The sequence below is a fragment of the Somniosus microcephalus genome, unplaced genomic scaffold (assembly GCF_052327205.1).
Source record: "Somniosus microcephalus isolate GS21.2 unplaced genomic scaffold, FLI_Smic_1.0 unresolved_chr4, whole genome shotgun sequence".
Taxonomy (NCBI): Eukaryota; Metazoa; Chordata; class Chondrichthyes; order Squaliformes; family Somniosidae; genus Somniosus; species Somniosus microcephalus.
In genome coordinates, this window is record NW_028225182.1 from 42672748 (window position 1) to 42698243 (window position 25496).

The window sequence follows — 25496 nt, forward strand, 5'->3', positions numbered from 1 at the left end:
AAAGAGACTTATTAGCTCATTTACTTCCCGAGACCCATTCTTAACCCTTTAATCATAGTAGAGCTCTAAAGCCCCACTTCAGGGTTCAATGATCAAACTGTGACTATCTTCTTGTTAAGTATTACTTCTTTGTATTGGATGTTTAATCCTCAATAAACCTGTTTTACTGATACACAATATACCTGGACCCAGAGTGGTTTGTGGACAAATTATTCTAAAGAGCTTTTGAAAGTTAGAATTAAACATCCTCTCAGTATCTACCCTGTCAAGCCCTCTAAGAATATTTATGTTTCAATGAGATCACTTCTCATTCTTCTAAATGCCAAAGAATTCAGGCCCATTGTACTCAATCTCTCCTGATATGACAACCCTCCCATTCCAGGAATCAATCCGGTCAAATTTACTGGATGGCTTGTAGGTCCCGTCCTCCCTAGTCATCTGCTTTTACTCCCAGTGCAGCGAACTAACCAATTAGTTGCATCGCTTGAAACTCCGCCCTTTTGTTCTAAAATGTATAAGTCTTGCATCCACGTACCCGGGAACTCAGTGTGTCAGGTTCTTGCTGCAGTCTAGATTGGAACAGATTAAGATCTAGATTTCTCCAACCGGGAAAATGACCACCTACAAAGTCATTGTCACTACTGGGAGTTTAGAGTTTGCTGGAACAGACAGTTACGTGCACTGTAAGCTGATCGGAGAAGGGGGAGAGAGCCAGAGAGCCATTCTGGACAAGCACTTCCACGATGACCTGCAATGTGCAGCTGTAAGTAGAACCACGAGACAGAGCACTGGCGTTTTTATCTCTGAGCGAAAAAGAAAACCACGACGAGCATTTATACAGCATCTTTAATGTAGTAAACCGTCCTCAAGGTGTTTCACAGGTGCGATTATCAAATATAATTTGACACCGAGCTGCATAATGGAGGAGATAAAAGCTCAGTCAAAGAGGTAGGTTTTAAGGAGCGTCTTAAAGGAGGAGAGTGAGGCGGAGAGGTTTAGGGAGGGGATTCCAGGCAGACGACAGCATGGCCAGTGCTGGAAATCTGAAATAACATCAGAAGCTTTTGGAAATACACAGCAGATCTCTCAGCACCTGTGACCAGAAAAGACAGGATAATATTTTGGTAATAACAACAGAAAATGCTGGAAAAACTCAGCAGGCCAGGCAACATCCATGGAGAGAAATTAGAGTCAACGTTTCGGGTCAACACCCTTTATCAAGACTTGACAAAGGGTTTTGACCCGAAACGTCGACTCTAATTTCTCTCCACGGATGTTGCCTGGCCTGCTGAGTTTTTCCAGCATTTTCTGTTGTTATTTCGGATTTCCAGCATCTGCAGTGTTTTGCTATCATAATATTTTGGAGGTGGCTGTTTTATCTTAGCTGAAAGTTACGTGGTCAGTCCTTCAATAGAACTGAACAAAACTGAATAGGCGACTGGGGTGGGGGGTCAGGGGTGGGGAGATCATCGGTTGATGCCCAAAAAACTAATTTTTCTTAGAAAATCTCAATTTTAAAATTCTCACCCTCGCTTTCCAATCCCTCCATGGCCTCGCCCCTCCCTATCTCTCTAACCTCCTCCAGCCCTGCAACCCTCCGAGATCTCGGCGCTCCCCCAGTTCTGGTCTCTTGCGCATCCCGGTTTTAATCGTTCCGTGTTGGCCATGCTATCAGCTGCCAAGGCCCTAAGCTCTGGAATTCCCTTGCTAAACCTCTCCGCCTCTCTTTCCTCCTTTAAGATGCTGCTTAAAACCTATCTCTTTCACCAAGCTTTTGGTCACCTGTCCTAATATCTCATTATGTGGCTCAGTGTCATATTTTGTTTGATAATTGTAAGATTTGCAATATTTACAAGATCTGAAATGTATATTTAAATTGTCCGTGATTATAACAGACCACTCCTGGTACAGGTGTATTGTGTATAAGTACAACAGATTTATTAAGCACATTACATCCAGTACAAAGAAGTAATACTTAACAAGATGATACTCACAATCCGTTCCTTGAAACCCCAGTAGAGTGCCCACCGGGTGACTGCAGCGCCGTCTCTTTTCCTCAGTCTTGCTGTGTTCTGTTGACTGAAGCTTCTCATCCTCTGGTTTCGCGTTGCCTCCAGTGTTCAATAGCTGTTCCTTTATACCGTTTTTTCCCTTCAAAATAAATAGCAACTTGCAGCTGCTTGGGCTATCTCATCATTCCTGTTGATAATTCCTGACCTTCAATAGTACAGTCTATGGTTCCCTCCCTTTTTCCTGAATGAGCTTTGCCATGGGAACTTTTACACAAACAAATTAAGAGGGCACTAATGGGGTGCAAAGCAACTAGTGCCCGGGCGCTTTTGTGTTGTTTCTGGAAATCCTGTCCCAGGAGCACATCGCTGCATAGGTTTTTGAGCACCCCGAGCCGAGTGGAGAAATAAGCGCGGCCATTGAGAATAAGGTCGACAAGACAAAAGCCGGAAGAATTGATGGTCAGTGTCGTCAGAGCCATTGCAATTTCCCTGTCCGAGGGGTAAATACGCAGTTTTAACTTACTGACAGCCCGCTCACTAATGAAGCTGTCAGAGCTGCATGAGTCGATTAGTGCGCTCAAAATGTGTCCATTTACCAAAACCTTCGTGGCTGCATGGGACAGACTGAGGAAAAACAGCTGTGATGGGAGGAGGGGCAGATTTACCCTTGACAGCTGTAACCTTAGTAGTGGTTCTTGGGGGAGGAGCAGTTTCATAGATAGCAGCTGTAACCTTAGTAGTGGCTCTTGGGGGAGGAGCAGTTTTATAGATAGTAGCTGCAAAACTAACAGGAGCTCTCAACCGGTATACCTTAGAAAGGTGGCCTTTCTTACTAACGGAGGCTCTTGACTGGCATACCTTAGAAAAGTGACCTTTCTTGCTGCAATGATTGCAGGTTGCATTACGAGCAGGACAAAATTTCTGATAATGGAACGCACCTCCACAGAAGAAACACTTCCTTCCAGATTGCCAAGATGCCGCTAGGGCAGGTTCGTCATCAGTGAAGGTTTCTAGGGTAGGGTTGTCATCAGCCAGGTTGGAGTCGTCATCCGTGAGGGCTTCTGCCCAAGGCCTATCGAATGAGTCACTAAAAGTGATAGCAGCAGCCCGTGCACGTGGTAAAAGATAGGTATCTGCATTCCTCTTTGCTAAATCCAGAGAACATGCCTGATCATAGGCAGCCTGTAACTTGAGGATTTTATTCTCCAACAGACACTGACCTATGAAGGGAGACGCAATCCCATTAATAAAGGAATCACAAATTAACTCCTCCTGGTACTGCTCAGCTGTGACAGCTTTAAGATTACATTCCTTGCTGAGCCTGCGAAGTTTCTGAAGGAATTCCTTAAGTGATTCACCGGGTTGTCGTCGAGTTGTGGCCAGTAGATGCCGAGCAAAAATGTTGCTTGGGGACTTGACATATAGCTGCTGTAGTATTTGGATAGCGGCATCATAGTCTACACAATCTTTGATATAATTAAACACATGAGGGGATACATAATTCGCAAGCATTCGTAACTTATTAGGAACATTCTCACCACACACCTCAAGGAAGTTGCTAAAGGTACGATACCAGTGTTTCCATACCTTAGCAGCTGTAAGTGAATTCGGGTCCAGGTCGAGATGGGCGGGTCTGAGTAGTTTCTCCATGATGGATCGATTACTTCTCTGAGTTCCCTTCTACGGTTCAAGTCGTAGCTGTCTCTTCCCGAAATCACTCAGAGCGTGGAGTCGATATCAAGTTGATTAAATTGACGTAATAAAACTCACTATGCATTTGGTTTGAGTATAAAGCAGGGCTTTAATCAACTTGTTTCAGAACATGGAGGTCTAGTTGTACTTCACTAGTTCCTGTCTTACAAAATGTCCCTGAGCAAGCTGGGCCCACGCCCAAGTATTTATACTCCTTGGGCGGCGCCACCAGCTGGCTGTCCAGTGTTAATTCATGAGTAGTTTCTTTATGATGATGAGATTTATAACAACCTCTATAGGTTAAATGGTCCAGTTCATATTCTACCCCAGGCCCACCCCTAAAAAGAGAATAAAAGGAAGACTTAATGAGCCTTTAGCACAGACGGTGGAGTGAAGAGCTTCTGAGAGTGTCTAACATTCTTGGTGGTTCTAGAAGAGAGAAAGAGAGGGAGAAAAGCAGTAAGCCGAAGAGCTGTTCGCGCACGCCAGCTGTCTGTCTGATCGGTGATGGTACCAGCTACTTGTCACGGTCGTATCTTTTTGCTGTATAACTAGTGTGTTATATTCCGTCCCATATTGGTTTGCACTCAATCCCGATTATTTGAAAGACCAGAGATAAGTTAATCTCAACAGTTGGTCTATGCGACTATAGGAGGCATCACCGTCGAGTCTTGTGCTGTTCTTGCATGACATTCACACACGCGTTGTTTCCAGCATTGCATCACTATGTTGTGATCAGGAGGCAAATGCTTAGAATGCTGACAGCAATTACATCACTCCTACTGCCGCCTGAGGTCAAGTAACTCAAGTACAGACCAGAGGTTCAAACCTGCACCTTCTGGTCTGTAGTACTACCGGGCAGCGCAAGTATGCACTGGGTTATCCCGCTCTTGCTTTACATGTTGCATTCTAACCCCCACCCACCCGGTCTAACTTCATTTCCAGGTGGATGAGTATAAAATCATGAGCGACCAGGATCTTGGGACCATTTGGTTTGTGGAGTTGGAAGTGACTACATACCTGCAACAAGATTACTGGTTATGCAACTCTGTGACGGTGGAGACCCCATTGCTAAAGACCTTCCACTTCCCCTGCTACAGGTGGCTGGACAACTGCACCGTACGCCTCCGGGAAGGAGCAGGTGAGATGGTAAAGTCCAGGATCGTTGGGGGGTTGGTAAAGTTGACCCAAAGAAAGAAATAACTTGCATTTCTATAGCCCCGTTCACGGCCTCGGGACATCCCAAAACGTTTTAAGCCAGTGAAGTACCTTTGAAGAGCAGTCACTGTTGTAATGTAGGAAACTTGGCAGACAATTTGCGCACAGCAAGCTCCCACAAACAGCAATGTGATAATGGCCAGATCAGCTGTTTCTTAGTGATGTTGGCTGAGGGATGAATATTGGCCAGGAAACCAGGGACAACTACCCCTGCTGTTCTTCAAAATAGTGGCCGTGGGATCGTTTATGTCCACCTGACCTGGCCTTACAGTTTGAGCACATTATGGGACATTCTCCCAACACCAGCCAAGGTTACAGGTTAAGCTCCTGTGCCTGCAGCGTATTCAAACTAAGGGATGGGCCTTGAATGACAAAATTCAGTGCAGTCCGTCTCCGTAGGCAGTGGAACACGTGTGTAAGCATGTTTGGCTGGCTTAGCTCCATTTTTTGACCGTCTTAAACTGGAGTTTATAAATAACCCATCCGAACCCATGATTAGTGTTACGTCCGTGTATAAGAAGACACAGACTGCGGAGAACGGTACAATAGGTGTTTACTCAACGTGGCTCAGACTGCAACTGATCTGTACAGACTACTACTCAGCCTTATATACAGGTGTGGTCACTGCCGGTACTGCAGTATACATGAGCTGTAAAAAGTAGTTCCCCCCTTAAAGGTACATATATTACAATTCCTCCCCTTTTAGATTAACAGTACCATAACACTCATTTAACAATTAAATATTAAACTAATTACAATTAACACTTTTAACATGCAACATTAGCTGAAAATAGTCTATTTATAAATTCAGTCTTTGGGGAGGCTTCCTGATCCTTTCTGGATAGTGCCTTTCCCGAGTGTCTTGCTCTTGGTGCGGAGGCAATTCTGGCCCCCTGTCGTCGGTTGGTTCATCAGCTTCCGATGCTAGTGTTTCTGGGGTAGATGCTACCTGTACGTCGGGTTCATCACCAGGTACGTATGGGCGAGGCATGGGGTTGACTTGTTCCTGTGACTCTAGGATCTGGTCAGCATGGCGTCTCACGATGCTCTCCCCAACGTCCACTGTGTACATTAGTGGGCCCTGCCGTGTGCATATCGTTCCTGGCTGCCATTTTTCTGTTCGGTAGTCGCGGGCCAAGACTGGTTGCCCTACATTGAAGCTCCTTGTTGGCTTCTCATGGATGTGCTGGAATTGCTTACTCTCAACATCTCTTCGTACGTTTGGTCTGAGCAAATCCAGGCGAGATCTTAACCTTCGGTTAAAGAACATCATGGCTGGGGCCTGGTTGGTGACTGCATGTGTCGCATTCCGGTAGGCGAACAGGAAATTGTCCACCTTGTGCTGCAGCGGAATGCTGTCATTGTACATAGCCTTTATTGCCTTCTTAAAGGTTTGTACGAACCTCTCAGCCAATCCATTTGTGGCTGGATGATACGGGCAGATGTGTAATGCATTACCCCATTCTTTTTCAAGAACCTCCGGAACTCTTCGGACACAAACTGTGGTCCGTTGTCGGAGCAAATCTGTTCTGGCAAGCCATTCCTGGCAAAAATGGTCCATAGGACTGCAATAGTTTTCTCCGTGGTGGTGGAGGACATTTTGATGACCTCAGGCCATTTCGAGTGCGCATCCACGGCTATTAAAAACATTGAGTCCATGAATGGACCAGCAAAATCAATATGCACCCGTTGCCGTGGAGATGAGGGCCACTCCCATGGGTGTAGAGGGGCCAGTGGTGGTGCATTTTGGACTTTCTGGCATCCTGAGCAGCTCTTGGTCAGGTCCTCGATTTGTTTATCGATTCCCGGCCACCACACATAAGCCCTGTCTAGGCTTTTCATTTTTACCCCTCCCAGATGACCCTCATGAAGCTCATTGAGCACTCTATCCCTTAACTTGGGTGGAATTACCACTCGGGATCCACACATCAAGGTCCCCCGGCGCACTGACAGCTGTTCTCTCCTTGTCGAGAATGCTGGCAACAGTGAGTCGCCATGTGCTGGCCATCCCTTCACCGTCAAATCATATACCCGAGACAGTGTCGGGTCATTTCAGGTTTCCTTTTCGATACAAGCATTAGTTACCGGTAAGTATTCAACTATAGTCGAATGGAATATTTCGACAGGATCCACTGCTGGTGCTTCCTCCGCAGTAGGCAGTGGCAGGCGTGATAGCCCATCAGCATTTCCATGCTGTTTCGTGCCCTTATATTCAATCTCATAGTGGTGCGCCCTAGAAAAAGTGACCACCATCTTTGTAGTCGTTGCGCAGTCATCACTGGAACGCCCTTCTTCGGATTAAAAATGGAGACAAGAGGCTGGTGATCAGTCAGCAAGGTGAATTTCTGCCCGTGCAGATAGTGATTGAACTTTTTCACTCCCCACACTAGGCTGAGGGCCTCCCTGTCAATCTGGGCGTAGTTACGCTCGGCTGAGGTTAGTGATCGTGACGCAAAGGCTATTGGCCTCTCTGAGCCGTCTGAGAATTTGTGCGACAGCACCGCTCCAATGCCGTAGGGTGACGCATCACATGCCAACCGAATTGGTAATGCCGGGTTGTAATGGGCCAATACCTCTTTCGATGTGATTAGTGTTTTGCTCTTCTGGAAAGCTCGTCTACATTCGTCACTCCACTTCCATGGCACCCCAGTTTGCAGTAGGGTGTTCAGTGGGTGTAGTATTGTAGACAAATTTGGCAAGAACTTATGGTAGTAGTTCACCAGCCCGAGGAACGACCTCAGTTGTGACACATTTTCCGGTGCTGGAGCCTTGACTACTGCCTCAATCTTCTCTGGGGACTTATGTAACCCCTCTCTATCAATAACGTGGCCACAATACGAGATCTGTTTGCTAAAAAACTCGCATTTGGGGCGGTTAGCTCGGAGCCCATATTCCTGCAATCTAGTGAGCACCTGCTCCAGGTTGGCAAGGTGATCACTGTCATTTTCGCCCGTGACCAGGATGTCGTCCAAATAACACTGGGTCCCTGGGATCCCTTGCAGGACTTGTTCCATTGCCATCTGCCAAATAGCCGGAGCTGATGCTACCCCGAATACCAGCCGGTTGTATTGGTAGAGACCTTTATGGGTGTTGATTGTGAGGTATTTTTTTGATGCTTCTTCTATCTCCATTTGCAGATACGCCTGGGCCAGATCAATCTTAGTGAAGCGTTTCCCTCCAGATAGCGAGGCGAAAATATCTTCAATCCGCGGAAGTGGATATTGTACGGTGTGAAGGGCCGGGTTCACTGTTACCTTAAAGTCCGCACAGATGCGAACCTTCTTTGGTTCCCCAGGCGTGGTGCTCAACGACTTTTTCATTACAGGGACAATGGGTGTAGCCCACTCGCTCCAGTCTACCTTGGACAGTACCTCTGAATGTTTCAGGCTCTCCAGCTCTGCTTTGACAGCTGGGCGGATCGGATAAGTTACCGGTCTGGCCTTAAAAAATTTTGGGCTTGCGTTTTCTTCAATTTTAATCGTCGCTGTTATGCCTTTTAGTGTTCCGAGTCCTTGCTGGAACACTTCTTTCGCATCAGTTAGGATCTTTGACAGTCGCCCAGTCAGTGCCTGTATGGAATGCCAATCCAGTTGTATTTTCCGGATCCATTCACGTCCCAGTAATGGTGGTCCTCCATCTTGCAATACATACAGGTCTAGTTTTGGTGTTTCCTTACCGTTATATATAACGGTCACCCTTATTTTTCCTTTGGGGTAGACTTTTTGCCCCGTGTACGTCTTCAAAATAATTTTTGTGTCCCTCAAGGGTATGTGTGAGAATAGCCGCTCGTAGTCCCGTCGGTTTATGACTGTTAGGGCTGATCCTGTGTCCAATTCCATCTTTACCTGGACTCCTGCTATCTTGAGAGTGACCCAAATGGTTCGGTGATCCTCCGTTGTGATCACATTATGTAATTTCAGACAACTCAGTTCCCTGCTTTCGGAGTCATTATCACTCTTTTGTTCGCCTGAACTATTCTCCGTCATCTTATGTACCTTCTGGTACTTTCCTTTGGTAAGTTTCTTATTGCTGGTTTTCTTTCCCGACCTGCAGACTCGTGCTATGTGTTCTACTTTTCCACACTGTCTGCACACTTTGTCTTTGAACCAGCAATCATTCTGGTCGTGTGTTGTTCTGCCGCAGCGATAGCACTTCTCTGTTCCATATGACATTTCGTTTGTGCCATATTCTTGCGGTCTCTGTTGTATCTCTGCAGCACCCCGTGCTGCTGCTTCATATGATACCACAATGCTGAAAGCCTTTTCTAGCGTAAGGTCCTTTTCAGCTAAAAGCCGTTTCTGGGTTCCTTCACTTTGAAGCCCACACACAAACTTGTCCTTTAAGGCATCTGTCAGTCCCGCTCCAAACTGGCAGTGTTTCGATAGTTTGCGCAGTTCTGTTAAATAATCAGCATTGCTTTCATCTTTATGCTGGTTCCGTTTGTGAAACTTGAATCTTTCTGCTATCAGCAGCGGTGTGGGGTTTAAATGTTCCTTTAGTATCGCCACTATGTCTTCAAAACTCTTTTCCATTGGCTTTGTTGGGGTTACTAGATTTCGTAATAAACCATACGTCTTTGCACCCATTAAATTAAACAATACCAATGCTTTCTTGTCATCTGACACCCCATTTGCCTTGCAGTACACCTCTATTCGTTCGACATATGTAGTCCAATCTTCGACTTCATTGTCAAATTCGGTGATACTGCCACTCTTCGGCATTTTGGGTGTGGTTTAAAATGGCGTCTCCCAATGGCTTAAAATGGCGTCTCCCATGCTTTCCTTCCTCCCCCGCTGCTGCCGATGCCGCTCCCGCCGGTTCTCATGGCAATGGCGGCGCCCTGTAGGTTTCGCGCGCTTCTTCTGCGCTGCTGCCAACGCCGCTCTCGGCGGTCCTCGTGGCAATAGTGGCGCCTCGCGGGTTTCTGTGCATCTCTCTCTCCCTCTCTCCAATGCTGCTCGGCCCCTGAACACTGGCTGCACCCTGTGCGCTCTGGCCTCTCTCTCTCTCCCCCGTCGATGCTGCTCGGCCCTTTGCTGTGCTGCTCGGTCGGCTCTAGCCCGCCGCTGTCTGGGAAGGGCCTGCGCACTACCTGTTGCCAGCCCGTTTCGCTGGACCACCTCAACTGGAAAGCCAAGCCTGGCTCTCGACAGCCTGCCCCGCAATTCTCGAGTCTCTGCTGGATGACTGCGCGGTTGCCCGTGGTCGACGCCCGAGTCTCTGGCCTTGACCTCCAATCCACTGATCTCCAGGAATGAATCCCCGGGAGGTGATGCAGAGTTGCAGGTAGGTTTGAACCTGCTTCGTCGCCAATGTTACGTCCGTGTATAAGAAGACACAGACTGCGGAGAATGGTACAATAGGTGTTTACTCAACGTGGCTCAGACTGCAACTGATCTGTACAGATTACTACTCAGCCTTATATACAGGTGTGGTCACTGCCGGTACTACAGTATACATGAGCTGTAAAAAGTAGTTCCCCCCTTAAAGGTACATACATTACAATTAGGTTCCCTCCAGGTATCTAATATTGTATAGATAAATCATTCGTATCCCTTCATTAGATTTACAACAGTGGCTACACTTCAAAAGTACTTAAATGGCTGAAATGCACTTTGGGATGTCCTGAGGCTGTGAAAGGCACTATGTAAATGCAAGTCTTTTTTTCCAAAGCCGTCGATTAGATTCCAGCCTGTTCTTCACCCTTGGATATCTCATTCCCTATTTAACACCTGAATGTTCCTTTGCAGCTAAGAGAATCTGCGATGACAAGTGGCCCATATTACTGTCCCATCGCCAGCAAGAACTGCAGTAGAGACAGGAGCACTGCAGGTAATCCCTCAGATATCTCAGCTGTATTTATAGAGAGACTCAATCACACAGCCAGTGCCAATGGGACTGCCGGTTAATTTTCTGACCGAGTGTCCAAGTGATAAAGTTATGGAATGTCATTGCCCAAGGAGATTGTCTTTTAAACAGGCAACAGGCGCCTAACAATGGGTCACCGCTGTAGTGATCAATAACATGTCATTCTGTGGTGGACACTAGGTGGAGCAGTAGAGCTGTATATAGCTGTATGTATAAAACTACACTACCCAGCTATACATACATCAAGACTACATTACCCATGAGGCTAGGCTACCCACAAGGCAACAGTCAAGATGGCAGCCTGCACACAGGAGCACAAGGTTGCATCTCTACAGATACTGTACCAAGTCCACATGGCTCAATAAAGTAACCAGCAAAAGCAAGCTGTTTTCATAATAAGAATGTCCATTTATTAATGAACATAACATGGTACCAGGGTGGTGAAGATCTGCTGAAAATTGTGAAAAGCGACATGGAGAATTTGAAGCCACCAGGAGGTTTGAATCTCGAGGGAAATGTCGACTACAATTGGCGGATTTTTAAACAACAATTCGAACTCTACATTGCAGCCATCGGATTCGGTACAAAGCCAGACGCAAGGAAGATAGCGTTGCTGCTTACGGTTGCAGGCCCACAGGCGATAGAGGTATTTAATACATTTGTATTTAATCCAGCGGAGAACAGAGAAAAATTAGAAGATGTGCTAAAAAAATTTGATGCGCATTGCTCTCCCAAAAAGAATGAGACGTATGAAAGATACATCTTCCGTTCTCGGACACAGCAACAAAATGAGACTTTTGTTAGCTTTATAACTGATCTGAAACTGAAAGCACAGACATGTAATTTCTCTGCGCTCAAAGCATCCATGATTCGTGACCAGATTGTGTTTGGTATTCATGATAAAAAAGTCAGGGAACGTCTGTTGAGAGAAACCGAACTAACATTGGAAAATGCTGTGACAATATGCAAAGCCAGCGAGCTAGCTCGAAATCACGCGAAGACTTTCAGTGAAATCAATAATGATGCAAATGTAATGAGTGATAATGCTGCTGTCGGTGCTGTGTCCTACAAGGGGAAGAAACGTGGGCAGAACAGAAATGAAAAGCAATCAGAGGATGAAATTTTTAATTGTAAACGCTGTGGTTACAAACACCAGTTAAGACAATGCCCAGCGTTTGGAAAAATGTGCACAAAGTGTAATGGAAAGAATCACTTTGCCAAACAATGCTTTTCAAAAGTACAAACTAAGAAAGGGCAACGAGTTAATGTGATTGAGGACACTGATGTAAGTGAGACATTTTTTGTAGGAATGATGTCATGTGACGATATCAAAAAAGATACAGAAAATGTGCAGCCCTCAGAAATAGACAATGCTGAACATAAAGTTAATGCAGTAAAAGAGGACAAATGGATGATCCCACTGCAGATAAATGAAGCATTAGTTACATTGAAACTGGACACTGGGGCAAAAGCAAACTTAATCAGTATGAGTGACATTAACAATATGAAAGAAAAGCCCAAAATACAGAAAAAGTCAGTACTACTGAAGGACTATAATGGACAGAAAATAGATAGCTTAGGTGTATGCAGACTTAAAGTGACAATCAAAGACAAAGTGCATCATCTCATGTTTTCTGTTGTGGCTGAAAGACTTGATTCATTATTAGGTGACAAAGCTTGTGAAGACTCAGAACTGGTCAAGAGAGTCTACCGTATAAACTGTGCCATAAGCAGACCAGATGACTCAGGTGATGAAGCAGCGAGCCCATCAAGGATGAAAAGGCCAAAGGGTATCCATGTCTTCAAAAAGCCTAGTTTCTCCAAGAAGAAAGAAAAATACTTCAAGGTCAAAGAGAAGCCAAAGGAAGAAAAGCACAAAGAGAAAAAACACAAGGGGAAAAAGTCCAAAGATATAATCGCAGCAGATGTTGTTAAGCAGTGGAAAGAGAAAAAGAAAAAGAAGAAGCCTGCACCAGAGCAGGAAGCATTTCCGGTGGATACTCCTCCTTCCCTCACGCCAATCTTTGGTGTTCCATTAGCCGAGGCTGCTGAGAGGACTATGCTGTATGATGGGATCCAGCTGCCAGCAGTTTTTCGAGAGTGCATTGACTACATTGAGAGTTATGGCATGAAGAGTGAAGGAAACACTGAAACCCTCTCCATGCAAAGATCGCAAGGAGACCTCGATCTATACAAGAGCAGGTTGATGACAATGCCGCAACTGCATCTTGTCATTCACCGCCAGAACAATCTCATGAAGACACATCAGACTTACCCATGTTGAGAAGATCCACACGTGAAGTAAAAGAGCCTGATGGACTTAATCTTTGAGTACAATGTAAAGCTTTGAAAATGTGTTGACTGTTTTGAAAATGTTTATGTTTATAGAGCACTAACAAAAGTGTTACTGATATTATCTTTATTGTTTTCTTGAAAGTTGATTGATATTGATATTGTTAAACCTCCAAAGAAAGGGGGATGTAGTGATCAATAACATGTCATTCTGTGGTGGACACTAGGTGGAGCAGTAGAGCTGTATATAGCTGTATGCATAAAACTACACTACCCAGCTATACATACATTAAGACTACATTACCCATGAGGCTAGGCTACCCACAAGGCAACAGTCAAGATGGCAGCCTGCACACAGGAGCACAATGCTGCATCTCTACAGATACTGTACCAAGTCCACATGGCTCAATAAAGTAACTAGCAAAAGCTAGCTGTGTTCATAATAAGAATGTCCATTTATTAATGAACATAACAACCACCACATGCATTCACATCTAGTCGTCCAACTGGTGCATTGCCAAGATCTCCAAACTGTGGAATTCCTTCCCCCCTCATTCTCCCTTTCTACAAGTACGTAGAATATGGAAGGTGTTTCAATTTAATTTTAAATCCTCATAGATGCAAAGAAAGAAAGAAATTGCATTTATATAGCGCCTTTCACAACCTCAGGACATCCCAAAGCGTTTCACAACCACTGTGGTATTTTTGAAATATAGTCACTGTTGTAATGTGGGCACTGAATGTAACCAAATCCTGATCCATTTGAAAGATTTTATTTTTACACAGACATGTCTCTGCCTCATGGTCTAACGGTGCTTCCCTTTGTGTTCCAGGTGGAAGGATTGGGCCCCCAATATGCCAAGGTGCATTGATGCCGATTCGGTCGATGACCTTCCCGTGGATTTGAGGTTCAGTTCCGAGAAACAACGAGATTTTAATCAGAACTTGGTATTGGCGTAGGTATCACATTGATAGTCATGAGGCACTGTAGAAACCGGGTAATGGCTGGCCTACTGTGAAAAACTTCATTAGCATGAGGCCTGGCACTGACTGATCTTCTCTAGGCACTGGGAATAGGTCTGTTACTGGTGCTGGAGTCCCTGAGTTCTCACTCAGTCAGGGCCTGATACTGGTACCCATGTACCCCCATACTCACTGTATACAATACTACATATCATAGAAACATAGAAGATAGGAGCAGGAGTAGGCCATTCGGCCCCTCAAGCCTGTTCCACCATTTAATGAGATCATGGCTGATCATCCAAATCCAGCACCCTGTCCCTGCTTTCTCCCCATATCCCTTGATCCCTTTAGCCTTAAGAAATATATCTAACTCCTTCTTGAATATATTTAATGAATTGGCCTCAACTGCCTTCTGTGGTAGAGAATTGCACAGGTTCACCACTCTCTGGGTGAAGAAATTCCTCCTCATCTCTGTCCTAAATGGCTTACCCCCTTATCCTTAGACTGTGACCCCTGGTTCTGGGCTCCCCGGCCATCGGCAATATCCTTCCTGCATCTAGTCTGTCTAGTCCTGTTAGAATTTTATAAGTTTCAATGAGATCCCCTCTCATTCTTCGAAACTTCAGCGAATATAAGGCTAATCGACCCAATGTCCCCTCATACGTCATTCCTGCCATCCCAGGTATCAGTCTGGTGAATCTTCGCTGCACTCTCTCCATGGCAAGAACATCCTTCCTCAGATAAGATGACCAAAACTGCACACAATAATCAAGGTGTGGTCTCACCAAGGCCCTGTACAACTGCAGCAAGACACCCTTGCTCCTGTACTCGAATCCTCTCGCTACAAAGGCCCCATTTGCCTTCATAACCGCCTGCTGCACCTGCATGCTTATCTTCAGCGACTGGTGCACAAGGACACCCAGGTCTCGTTGCATTTCCCCTTTTCCCAATCTAAACCATTCAGATAATAATCTGTCTTCCTGTTTTTGCCACCAAAGTGGATAACCTCGCATTTATCCACATTATACTGCATTTGCCATGCATCTGCCCAATCACCCAACCTGACCAAACCATACTGGACTTTCTCTGCATCCTCCTCACAGCACACACGCCCACCCAGCTTTGTGTCGTCTGCAAACTTGGAGATATTACATCTAGTTCCCTCGTCTAGATAATTTATACATATTGTGAATAGCTGGGGTCCTAGCAACGATCCCTGTGGAACCCCACTAGTCACTGCCTGCCACGCGGAAAAAGACCCGTTTACTCCAACTCTTTGCTCCCTGTCTGCCAACCAGTTCTCTATCTAAGACAGTACCTTACCCCCAATCCCGTGTGCTTTAACTTTGCACGCTAATCTCTTATGCGGGACCTTATCGAAAGCCTTCTGAAAGTCCAAATACACCACATCCACTCGTTCTCCCTTATCTATTCTACCAGTTACATCCTCAAAAAATTCCAGTAGATTAGTCAAGCATGATTTAACTTTTGTAAATCCATGTTGACTTTGTCTGATCCTGTCACTGTTTTCCAAGTGCTCTGCTATTACATCTTTTATAATGGACTCGAGCATTTTCCCCACTATCGATGTCAGACTTACTGATGTATGGTTCCCTGTTTTCTCTCTACCACCTTTTTTAAATAGTGGGGTTACATTAGCTATCCTCCAATCTATGGGAACTGTTCCAGAGTCTATAGAATTTTGGAAGATGACTAGCAATGCAAATACTATTTCTAGGGCCACTTCCTTAAGTACCCTAGGATGTAGATTATCAGTTCCTGGGGATTTTTCGGCCTTCAATCTCGTCAATTTCCCGAACACCATTCCCCTACAAATACTGATTTCATTCAATTCCTCCCTCTCATTAGACCCAATGTTTCCCGACATCTCTGGGAGGTTATTTGTGTCCTCCTTTGTGAAGACAGAACCAAAGTATGTATTTAATTGGGCAGCCATTTCTTTGTTCCCCATTACAAATTCCCCTGATTCTGACTGCAAGGGACCTATGTTTGACTTCACCAATCTTTTTCTCTTCACATATCTATAGAAGCTTTTACAGTCAGGCCCCGATTTTCGGGCAGCTGTCTGGCAGCTTTTCATGCGGCCGTGGTCCGAAAATCGCGGAAAAAGCGGGTCGGGACCCCCCCCGCCTGATTCCCCGCCCCGTCTGACTTTCGGAACGCCGTTTCCACGCGCCCCGCTTCAGTCCCGCCCGCCGCTGGCGGGACTGCTCGTCGGCGCACTAATCACCAATGATCACCTTGTTAAGGACGATTTTCCCGTGCCGTTGCGACTTTGGGGCTTTCCCCACCTGAAACCCGCCTGCGGGGAACCCCGCCGATGAGAGCTGGCGTGAAAACAGCTGGCTTGCTTGCTTGCAGCAGCAGGTCGCTGAGGGCTGAAGATATTTAAAGAGGCAGCATTTGTAGGCTGCAGGACCTTGTTGATCAAGGCTTGGGGGAACTATTTGAAGCCTTAGGAGCAGCTGCAGAAAGTTGGAGCCTCGCACACTTCTTCAGTGTGAGCTCCTGGGAAGCCCCTCTCACCACCCTAACTCAGGACCTCCTCAACCGAGGCATCTGCTAGAAGCATGGGAGGCCTTTGGCACCTTCCCTTCCTGGCATTAGAGGATCTCCAACAGCAGAGGTGGCAGCAGCAGAACCAGGAACAGCAGGATGATTACCAAGAGCACCAGGCTGCTGCTCACTCACCTGAAGCTGCATAAGCCAGAAGGGGCCAGCGCTTGGAAGTGGCTTGAGAGCACCTTGCTGCGCTTTAGGGGGCCAGTGGGACCCGTTTCTGCACTGGCAGTTCTACTCAGAAGGACTTCCATGAAGATCTGGTTTCTCTGTTCAACAGATGGCCAACGCTCCTCAAGAGATGTCATTCTCTTATGAGCACTCACCATGTTTTCCGTATGCTGGCGAGTTATCTCCTCCATGGAGGTTGCCAACCTTTCCATGGTGCTGCCTTCATGCACCAATGACTCCACAAAGGCTCTGCTCATGGTCGCTATGGACTCCTCCATTCGCTCCACACTCGCAGCGACCCTGGAGACAAAACCTGCCAGAGACTCCTGCATCTGTGCATGGAGATCCATCACCTCTTCTCTTGCGGATGGACCCAGAGGCAGAGGGTCGAGATGCAGCGCAGCTGAGCTGAGCTGGCAGAGCCCTGCGCCCTCCGACGAGGACTCTCCACTGCTGTCCCTGTCTCCAGATTCTGCTGAGGCTCACTTGTCAGCTGTGAAACACTACTCTATGTCCCAAAGGTCCCCCCAAGGTGTGAGTGTCTGCGCTGGTGCTGGGTGACGCTGCACCCTCAGAGGTTGGAGCTTCCTCTGAGGAGTCTGGCTGCACAGCCTCTTCCTCCTCCACAGTGAGGACGGGGGGCTCTGGATGGTACTGTGGGGGAGTAAAGGAAGGAGTTACAGATGTAATGCCAAGGTTCCTCTGGTGACTCCCAGCGAGTTGGCATCTGCTGACACCTGCATCCATGCAGCATTGGTCTCAGTGGGAGGCCTCTTCCTCCCTGACCTAGGGAAGAGGACCTCCCTGTGGGCCCTAACCCCATCCAATAATGCCTGCAGTGAAGCCTCGTCGAATTTGAAGGCAGCTCGGGGTCTGGCACTGGCCACAGCTGCTGCAGGCTCCTCTGCCATCCTGTATGGTTCATTTGGAAGCCTTCAGAGGATGCAGTGCTTGCCATGGACCTTGACAGCACCACGAATGATGACATCATACTGTGGGGATTTCTGACTCGATTTAGACAATTAGCAAGGCTTCCCACATGCTGGGAATTAACTGGCCAATTGAGGGAAAATTGCATGGGGCTGGCTGACACTTTTTTATGTGTGTCAGAAACCCCACATTCAGGGAAATCCGACCATTTCCCACAGAAGCCGAAAATCGGGGCCTCAGTTTTTATGTTCCCTGCAAGCTTACTCTCAATCTATTTTCCCCCTCTTAATTAATCCCTTTGTCCTCCTTTGCTGAATCTTAAACTGCTCCCAATCCTCAGGTTTGCTGCTTTTTCTGGCCAAATTATATGTCCTCTCCTTGGATCTTATGCTATCCCTAATTTCCCTTGTTATCAGAAGGTCCTATCAGAAAAGATGGTTTATCATAGAATCATAGAAACTTACAGCACAGAAGGAGGCCATTCGGCCCATCGTGCCTGTGCTGCCTCTTTGAAAGAGCAGTGATGCTGAGTCCCACACCCCCCGCTTTTTGTCCCTAACCCTGTAAGTTCCTGATCACAGAAATCACAGAATCACAGAAACCTCACAGTGCAGATAGAGGCCATTTCGGCCCTTCGAGCCTGCACTGACACATATCCCACCCGATCCCCGTAACCCCTACACCAACACATATCCCACCCTATCCCCGTAACCCCACGCATTTAATCCCCCTAACACTAAGGGTCAATTTTATCATAGCCAATCAACCTAACCCGCACATCTTTGGACTGTGGGAGGAAACCGGAGCACCCGGAGGAAACCCATGCAAACACGGGGAGAATGTGCAAACTCCACACAGACAGTCACCCGAGGCTGGATTCGAACCCGGGTCCCTGGCGTTGTGAGGCAACAGTGCTAACCACTATGCCACCGTGCTGCCTCAAGTACCTGTCCAACTCCCCCTTAAAATTATTGATGGGATCAGCTTCCAGCGCCTTTTCTGGTGGAGCATTCCAGATCCCGACAACTCTCTGAGTGAAAACATTTCTCCTCCACTCCCTTCTAGATCTTTTGCCAATGGTTTTGAACCTGTGACCTCTGGTTATTGACCCAGTCGCCAAAGGGAATAGTTTTTCTCTCTCTACTCTATTCAAACCTCTCATCATCTTGAAAACCTCTATAAGGTCACCTCTTAACCTTCTCTGCTCCAAGGAGAACAGTCCTAACTTTTCCAACCTCTCCTCATAACAAGAAGAACAATCCCAGCTTCTCTAGTCTCTCCACATAACTAAATTCCCTCATTCCTTGTAACATCCTGGTGAACCTGCTCTGAACCCTTTCTAAAGCCTGGACATATTTCCTGAGTGTTTATTTCTGGCAACAGAGCCAAATTCCAAACTAGGAGTCAGCGTTAATAGTCAGAGGAGTTACTCAGCCTCCAGACAGTGACAGAGGCCACAGCCTTTGTATAACGCTGCACCATTGTGTGTTTATTTCTTTAGTATTGCAGCCCTGCAACTGAAGCAGTTTCTGCACATCTTCGAAGAACGCTGGACCACCCCAGAGGACTTTGATAAGATCTTCAGGAATGTCGACAGTCCCATTGCAGGTAATGGTGAGCGGGCAACAATTAGGAAAGGGGTGATTGGGTTCATAATCTGATACAGCACCATTACAAATTCAACAATACGATATTAATCACACTGGAGAGACCAACTAGAAAGGACAAAAGCAAGAAGGAACTCATATAGCATTTGTATAGCACCTTTCACAGTCTCAGGACGTCCCTGTTACGGGTGTGGTAGTGGACCCAAATGCAGACAGACAGCCAGAAACCTGAGATGGAGTAAAACTCAAAAGATGCTTTAGTAGAAGGCTCTTCAAATACAGGACGTACATAGAATTCTTAAAACAAAAGACCAAAGTAACAATTCAAAAGAAACAAAAGCGAGTAGACAAAACGCAGGGCAAGGACTAGAAACTAACCTGCGACTTGCAGGCATGAGAACTCAAGACTGAGTGCCTGGGGCCGGAAATAGTCAGCTTAAATAACAGGCCTGATTACTCTGATGAAACAATTACTCCAATGAGACACAGGTGAGGAGAGAGGTACAGAGACATGGCAGCAGTGTACTGAGGCCTCCTAAACCGCCCTCTGGCGGCCAGCAGAGGAACGTGTAGCTGGGACCCTGACAGTACCCCCCCCCCGCCTAGGGACGGCACCTGACGTACCCACAGTAACCTCTGGCTGGCGCCGGTGGAACTGCCGGATAAGCCCAGGATCCAGGATGTCCCGAGCCGGAACCCAGGAGCGCTCCTCGGGGCCGTAATCCTCCCAGTCCACCAAACACTGGAGATCCCCGCAGACCCGGCGGGAGCGAAGGAGACGGCGGACAGTGTAGGCGGGATGGCCCCCTAATAGTCGAGGGGCTGGAGGTGGTCTGGTGGCTGGAGATAGGGGACTGGTCCGCACAGGTTTGAGACAGGAGGCATGGAAGGAAGGATGGATCCTCATGGATCGAGGCAGCAGGAGATGGTAGATAACTGGATTTATCTTCCGGAGTATCTTGAATGGACCTCATTACACCCAGGTGATTCAATATGCCCAGGTGATTCAATATGCCCAGGTGATTCATTATGCCCAGGTGATTCATTATGACCAGGTGATTCAATATGCCCAGGAGATTCAATATGTCCAGGAGATTCAATATGCCCAGGTGATTCAATATGCCCAGGTGATTCAATATGCCCAGGTGATTCAATATGCCCAGGTGATTCATTATGCCCAGGTGATTCATTACACCCAGGTGATTCATTATGCCCAGGTGATTCAATATGCCCAGGAGATTCAATATGCCCAGGAGATTCAATATGCCCAGGAGATTCAATATGCCCAGGAGATTCATTACACCCAGTTGATTCAAAATGCTGTGGCGAGAGTACGGAATTCTATGGCGTAGTCCGATATACTATGATTCCCCTGATGGAGATGGAGCAGTCTATTGGCCGCCTCTCGCCCACTAACTGAATGGTCGAAGACTCGCCTCATCTCCTCGGTGAACATCCGACAGTTGGAGCAGGCAGGGATTTGTCGCTCCCACATGGCCGTGGCCTAAGCGAGGGCTCTCCCGGTGAGCAGGGAGATGATGTAGGCGACCCTAGAGCAATCGGAGGGGAATCTGGAAGGCTGGAGCTCGAATGTCAGGGAACACTGTATGAGGAAGCCGCTACACTTGCCCGGGTGACTGTCGTATCGTTCGGGAGCTGGAAGGTCTGGATCCTTGTCTTGTCGAGGATTAGATGCTGGAGGTTGTGCGGAAACCGACTGCTGGCCATGCCTGACAGCCTCGGTTAGGGAATGCAGGCTATCACGAATCTCCCGCAGCCGTCGGACTTCTGTTATGTGGAGGGACTGGAGAAGCTGGTACTGCTCTGCGTAGAGAACGGAAGGTTAAGGGGAGGTTTAATAGAGGTGTTCAAAATAATATGGGGCTTTGATAGAGTAGATAGGGAGAAACTGTTTCCACTGGCAGGAGGGTCATTAAGCAGAGGACACAGATTTAAGATCATTTGCAAAAGGAACCAGAGGGGAGATGAGAATTTTTTTTAACGCAGCGAGTTGTGATCTGGAACGCGCTGCCTGAAAGGGTGGTGGAAGCAGATTCAAGAGTAACTTATCAAAAAGGGAATTGGATAAATACTTGAAAAGGAGAAATTGGCAGGGCTCTGGGGAATGAGCAGGGGGGGGGGACTAATTGGAGAGCTCTTTCAAAGAACCAGCACTGACACGATGGGCCAAATGGCCTCCTGTGCTGTACGATTCTGGGATCGGGTAATCATGAAGAAGATGTTCCCACTAATGGGTGAGTCTAAAGCTTTGGGCCATAAATATAAGATAGTCACTAATAAATCCAGTAAGGAATTCAGGAGATACGTCTTTACGCAGAGAGTGGTGAGAATGTGGAACTCTCTACCACGTGGAGTGGTGTCCCCATGCGCCTGCTGCCCTTGTCCTTCTAGGTGGCGGAGATCACAGGTTTTGGAGGTGCTGTCGAAGAAGCCTTGGCGAGTTGCTGCAGTGCATCTTGTGAATGGTACACAAGGGAGAGAGGAATAGAAGGATATTTTGTTGGGGTGAGATGAAGAGGGGTGGGAGGAGGTTCGTGTGGAGCATAATCACCAGCATAGACCAGTTGGGCCGAATGGCCTGTTTCTCTGCTGAAAGTTGTATGTGATTTGATGTAGGCCTAACATGGGGCGGTAAAGCCCCAAACAGTTCCTTAGTGAGGAGGAAAGGCGAGGGGTTTATGGATTTCTTGCCCTCTATTTGACGGAATACTGAAACCCAGTGATCTGACACCAACCTCAGAGTTGCATTGGTGCAGTCTTCGGAGGTGGTTACCCTCTGTGATGGTCCTTAGTGTTGGACAGCCCGGAGAGTTGTATGTTGGGCATCTTGGAGAGCATAGGGGAAATGGCCGAACTTCATTGTATCCGGAGCAGCAGATGCTCCAAGATAAACAGGATGGCTTTGAAGTGTCGAGAGATACTTGTCTTCTGATAAGCAAAGTGCCTGTGCAAAGAAATACATGGCAGTAATGATGTCAGCCATGAGTGATTAAAATGTAACTTTAGGGGCTAGGGTAATAAACATAGGTAGAGGGATCCATTAACTGTGGTATAGAAAGATAACAGTTAATAAAGCCTGTCCTTCAAAGAGGTTAAGAACAGTTAGGTCAAGAAGTCTTGTTTAAGGAAGTAGCTCTGGAGTAAACCACTACAATTGTTTACGTGAATAGACTGTTTCAAAGGATTTGGGAATAGATACATCATGAGGCCTTATCTATGACATGTACCTTTGATGTAGACAAAATATGGTGTATACATGAGCATGATTTTCCATAATAATTCAGAGGGCTTGAAAGATAGAACTTGAAGCCGAAAGCCACTCTCTGATCCATTCTATCATTAAGGGGGCGATTTTCTCAGCCCCAAGGAGGCAGGTGTGGAGTCAGGACTGCCAGCAAACCCGCCCCCAACCCGCTTCCGTACCCTCTTGCCAGGAGGTGAGAAGCCGTCCTGCCCCGGGTCCCGTCTCCTTGGAGGTGGGAAGGGATTAAAGCCTGTTAACAGGTAGTTAACAGGCAGAAAATAGGATTATCCCCATTTTATGTCCCGAAGTGCGGGCTTCCCGACCTGAAGGAACCCCACCGGGGTGTAAGAGGCAAGTAGGAGGTCTGCGGGGGTGGGAGGGGTTTGAAAGTGCGATGTAGAGGTGAGTGATGGGTGCAAGTGTGGAGTGGTAAGCATGTTTAGGCGAGTGTAAAGTGTTAGAAAATGTTAATTTACCTTTGTTTCTTCCTACAGCCTTCAGCCGCTGTGGAGCCAGAGTCCCCGACATCTCCATTGTAGAGATCACAGACTGGCTGTTGGATCCTCCGATCCAACAGCCAGCTGATTTCTGCAAAGTAGAAAGGTTTGATGAGTCCTGAGCACAAGTACTCATCAAACTACAGGAAACTTTGTGCTATCCGGAGGTGAGCTATCCGGCAATCTGGAGCCACCGGCAAAAATGAGCAGCCGTCTTTTATTCTTTTTGTTTGTTTTTTTTGCTTTGTTTGAACAGTCAAGCTGTGCAAGGTCTGTAGCTATAGCAACAGCTTCAGCTACAGAGCTTGCAGGCCACACCCGAGTGTTTAGAAGCTGTTGCTAAGCAACAGTGTTTGTTGTCAAATACGGAGATAAGAATCTCCGTATCTCTCAACATTAACTCTGGAGAGTACGGCAATTTTGAGGCAACGGCAGCAGCTCGGTCCCGTGGGTGCCAGATAGCACAAAGTTTCCTGTACACAGATTGTCAGTGTTTGAGAGCTTCACAGAGCTGTCAAACGATGACATTCCTTCTTTCAAAAATTCTTGACAGATGACACGTCAGACGTTGATGTGCTCAGCGACTGGCTTCGCCCTAATTGGTCTGCTGAGCCCGCCGGGCGGGCTTAACAAGGTCAATCAGGGGAAAATCCCGCTGGTTGGCCAGAAGCTGATGGAGGCGGGACTGAAACCCGACAAGTGGGAGTCCCGCCTCCAAAAGCTTCCCATTCAGAAAATCATCCCCTAAGACCGCCCATTTCCATCTTCGTAATATCACCCGTCCCCGCCATTATTTCAACTTATCTGCTGCTGAAACCCTCATCCATGCATTTATCACCTCTAGACTTGGCTATTCCAGTAGTCCCCGCTAGTTCTCCCTAGTTCTATCCTCCATAAATTTGAGGACACCCAAAACTCTGCCACCCATGTCCTGACTCGCGCCAAGTCCTGTTCACTCATCACCCCTGTGCTTGCTGACCTACATTGGCTTCCAGTTAAGTAATGCCTCGATTTTAAAGTTCTTATCCTTGTTTTCAAATCCTTACATAGTCTTGCCCCCCCTTATCTCTGTTATCTCCTCCAGCCCAATAATCCCCCTAGATCTCTTCGCTCTGCCTATTCTGGCCTTTTGATAATCCCTGATTTTAAATGCTCCTCCATTGGTGGTCATGCCTTCAGCTGCCTGGGCCCTAAGCGCTGAAATTCCCTCCCTAAATTTCTCAGCCTCTCCACTTCTCTTTCCTCCTTTAAGACTCCCCTTAAAACCTACCTCTTTGACCAAGCTTTTGGTCACTTGTCCTAACATCTCCTTATGTGGCTCGGTGTCAATTTCTTTTTTTGGTAACACTCCTGTGAAACACCTTGGGATGTTTTATTACATTAAAGGTGCCGTATAAATATAAGTTGTTGTTGTTGGGTTTATCCCTCATCCTAGGTGTCAGTAAAGTCTGCTCCGCATACTACACCATGAAGTGTCGCGTGCTTACTCGGAATGTGTTGTTGCGAGCCAGAGGAGGAAAGAGGTTGACTGCTAACACTTAGTTGTCGAGTTTCCTGCCAGTGAACAGGAATTGGCCGCGCTCTATTATGTTACACCGGGTTGGCTTTCAGTTATTGTTAATGGGATCCAGGTACTTCTGGAATGGTGACTTCTCCCGTCTTTTTCTCCCACAGTTTTTGCCAAGGACCACTGGAAGGAGGACAGGTTTTTCGGATACCAGTTCTTGAACAACTTTAACCCAATGCTGATACAGAAATGCGAGAAAATCCCGGAGAATTTTCCTGTGACACATGACATGGTCAAGAAATCTCTCGAGAAAGCCACACTGGAACAGGAAATTAAGGTACATGTATGATTTAACCTTTGACTTTGAGGGTCAGAGGTTAAACTGAGGCATGGCCAATCCAGGGACACTGCCGAGGAGCAAGTAGGAATTCGATTCGCTCCCTGCAGTTCCTGGGAAAAGTTTGTATCCAGTGAGAGATGTTGGTGTTGGAAAAGCAAACCTCAGTTGAATCCCATGTCAGTCAGCATCAAGCACTGTCAGGGTTTATAAGAACATAAGAAATAGGAGCAGGAGTAAATCATACGGCCCCTCGAGTCTGCTCCACCATTCTATTAGATCATGGCCGATGATCTACCTCAACTCCACTTTCCCGCACTATCGCAATATCCCTTGATTCCCTTAGTGCCCTAAACTATTAGTCAATCCCACATGACTGACACTAGTCAATTCCACATAACAGCTCTACAGAGCCTTGGTCAGACGCCACCTGGAGTAACTGCATTCAGTTCTGAGCCCCACGCCTCAGGAAGGATATACTGGCCTTGGAGGGGGTGCAGCGCAGATTACAAGAAAGAGGTAGGAAGAGACAAAAAACTGGGTCCAATCACTTCCTT

At 46.9% G+C, this 25496-nt stretch overlaps 1 pseudogene; it reads left to right on the plus strand.

Annotated features, from left to right (window-relative positions):
• Positions 1-613: 613 nt before the first annotated feature.
• LOC147090640 (polyunsaturated fatty acid 5-lipoxygenase-like) overlaps positions 614-25496 on the plus strand; it is a 157789-nt pseudogene continuing 132906 nt past the window's right edge.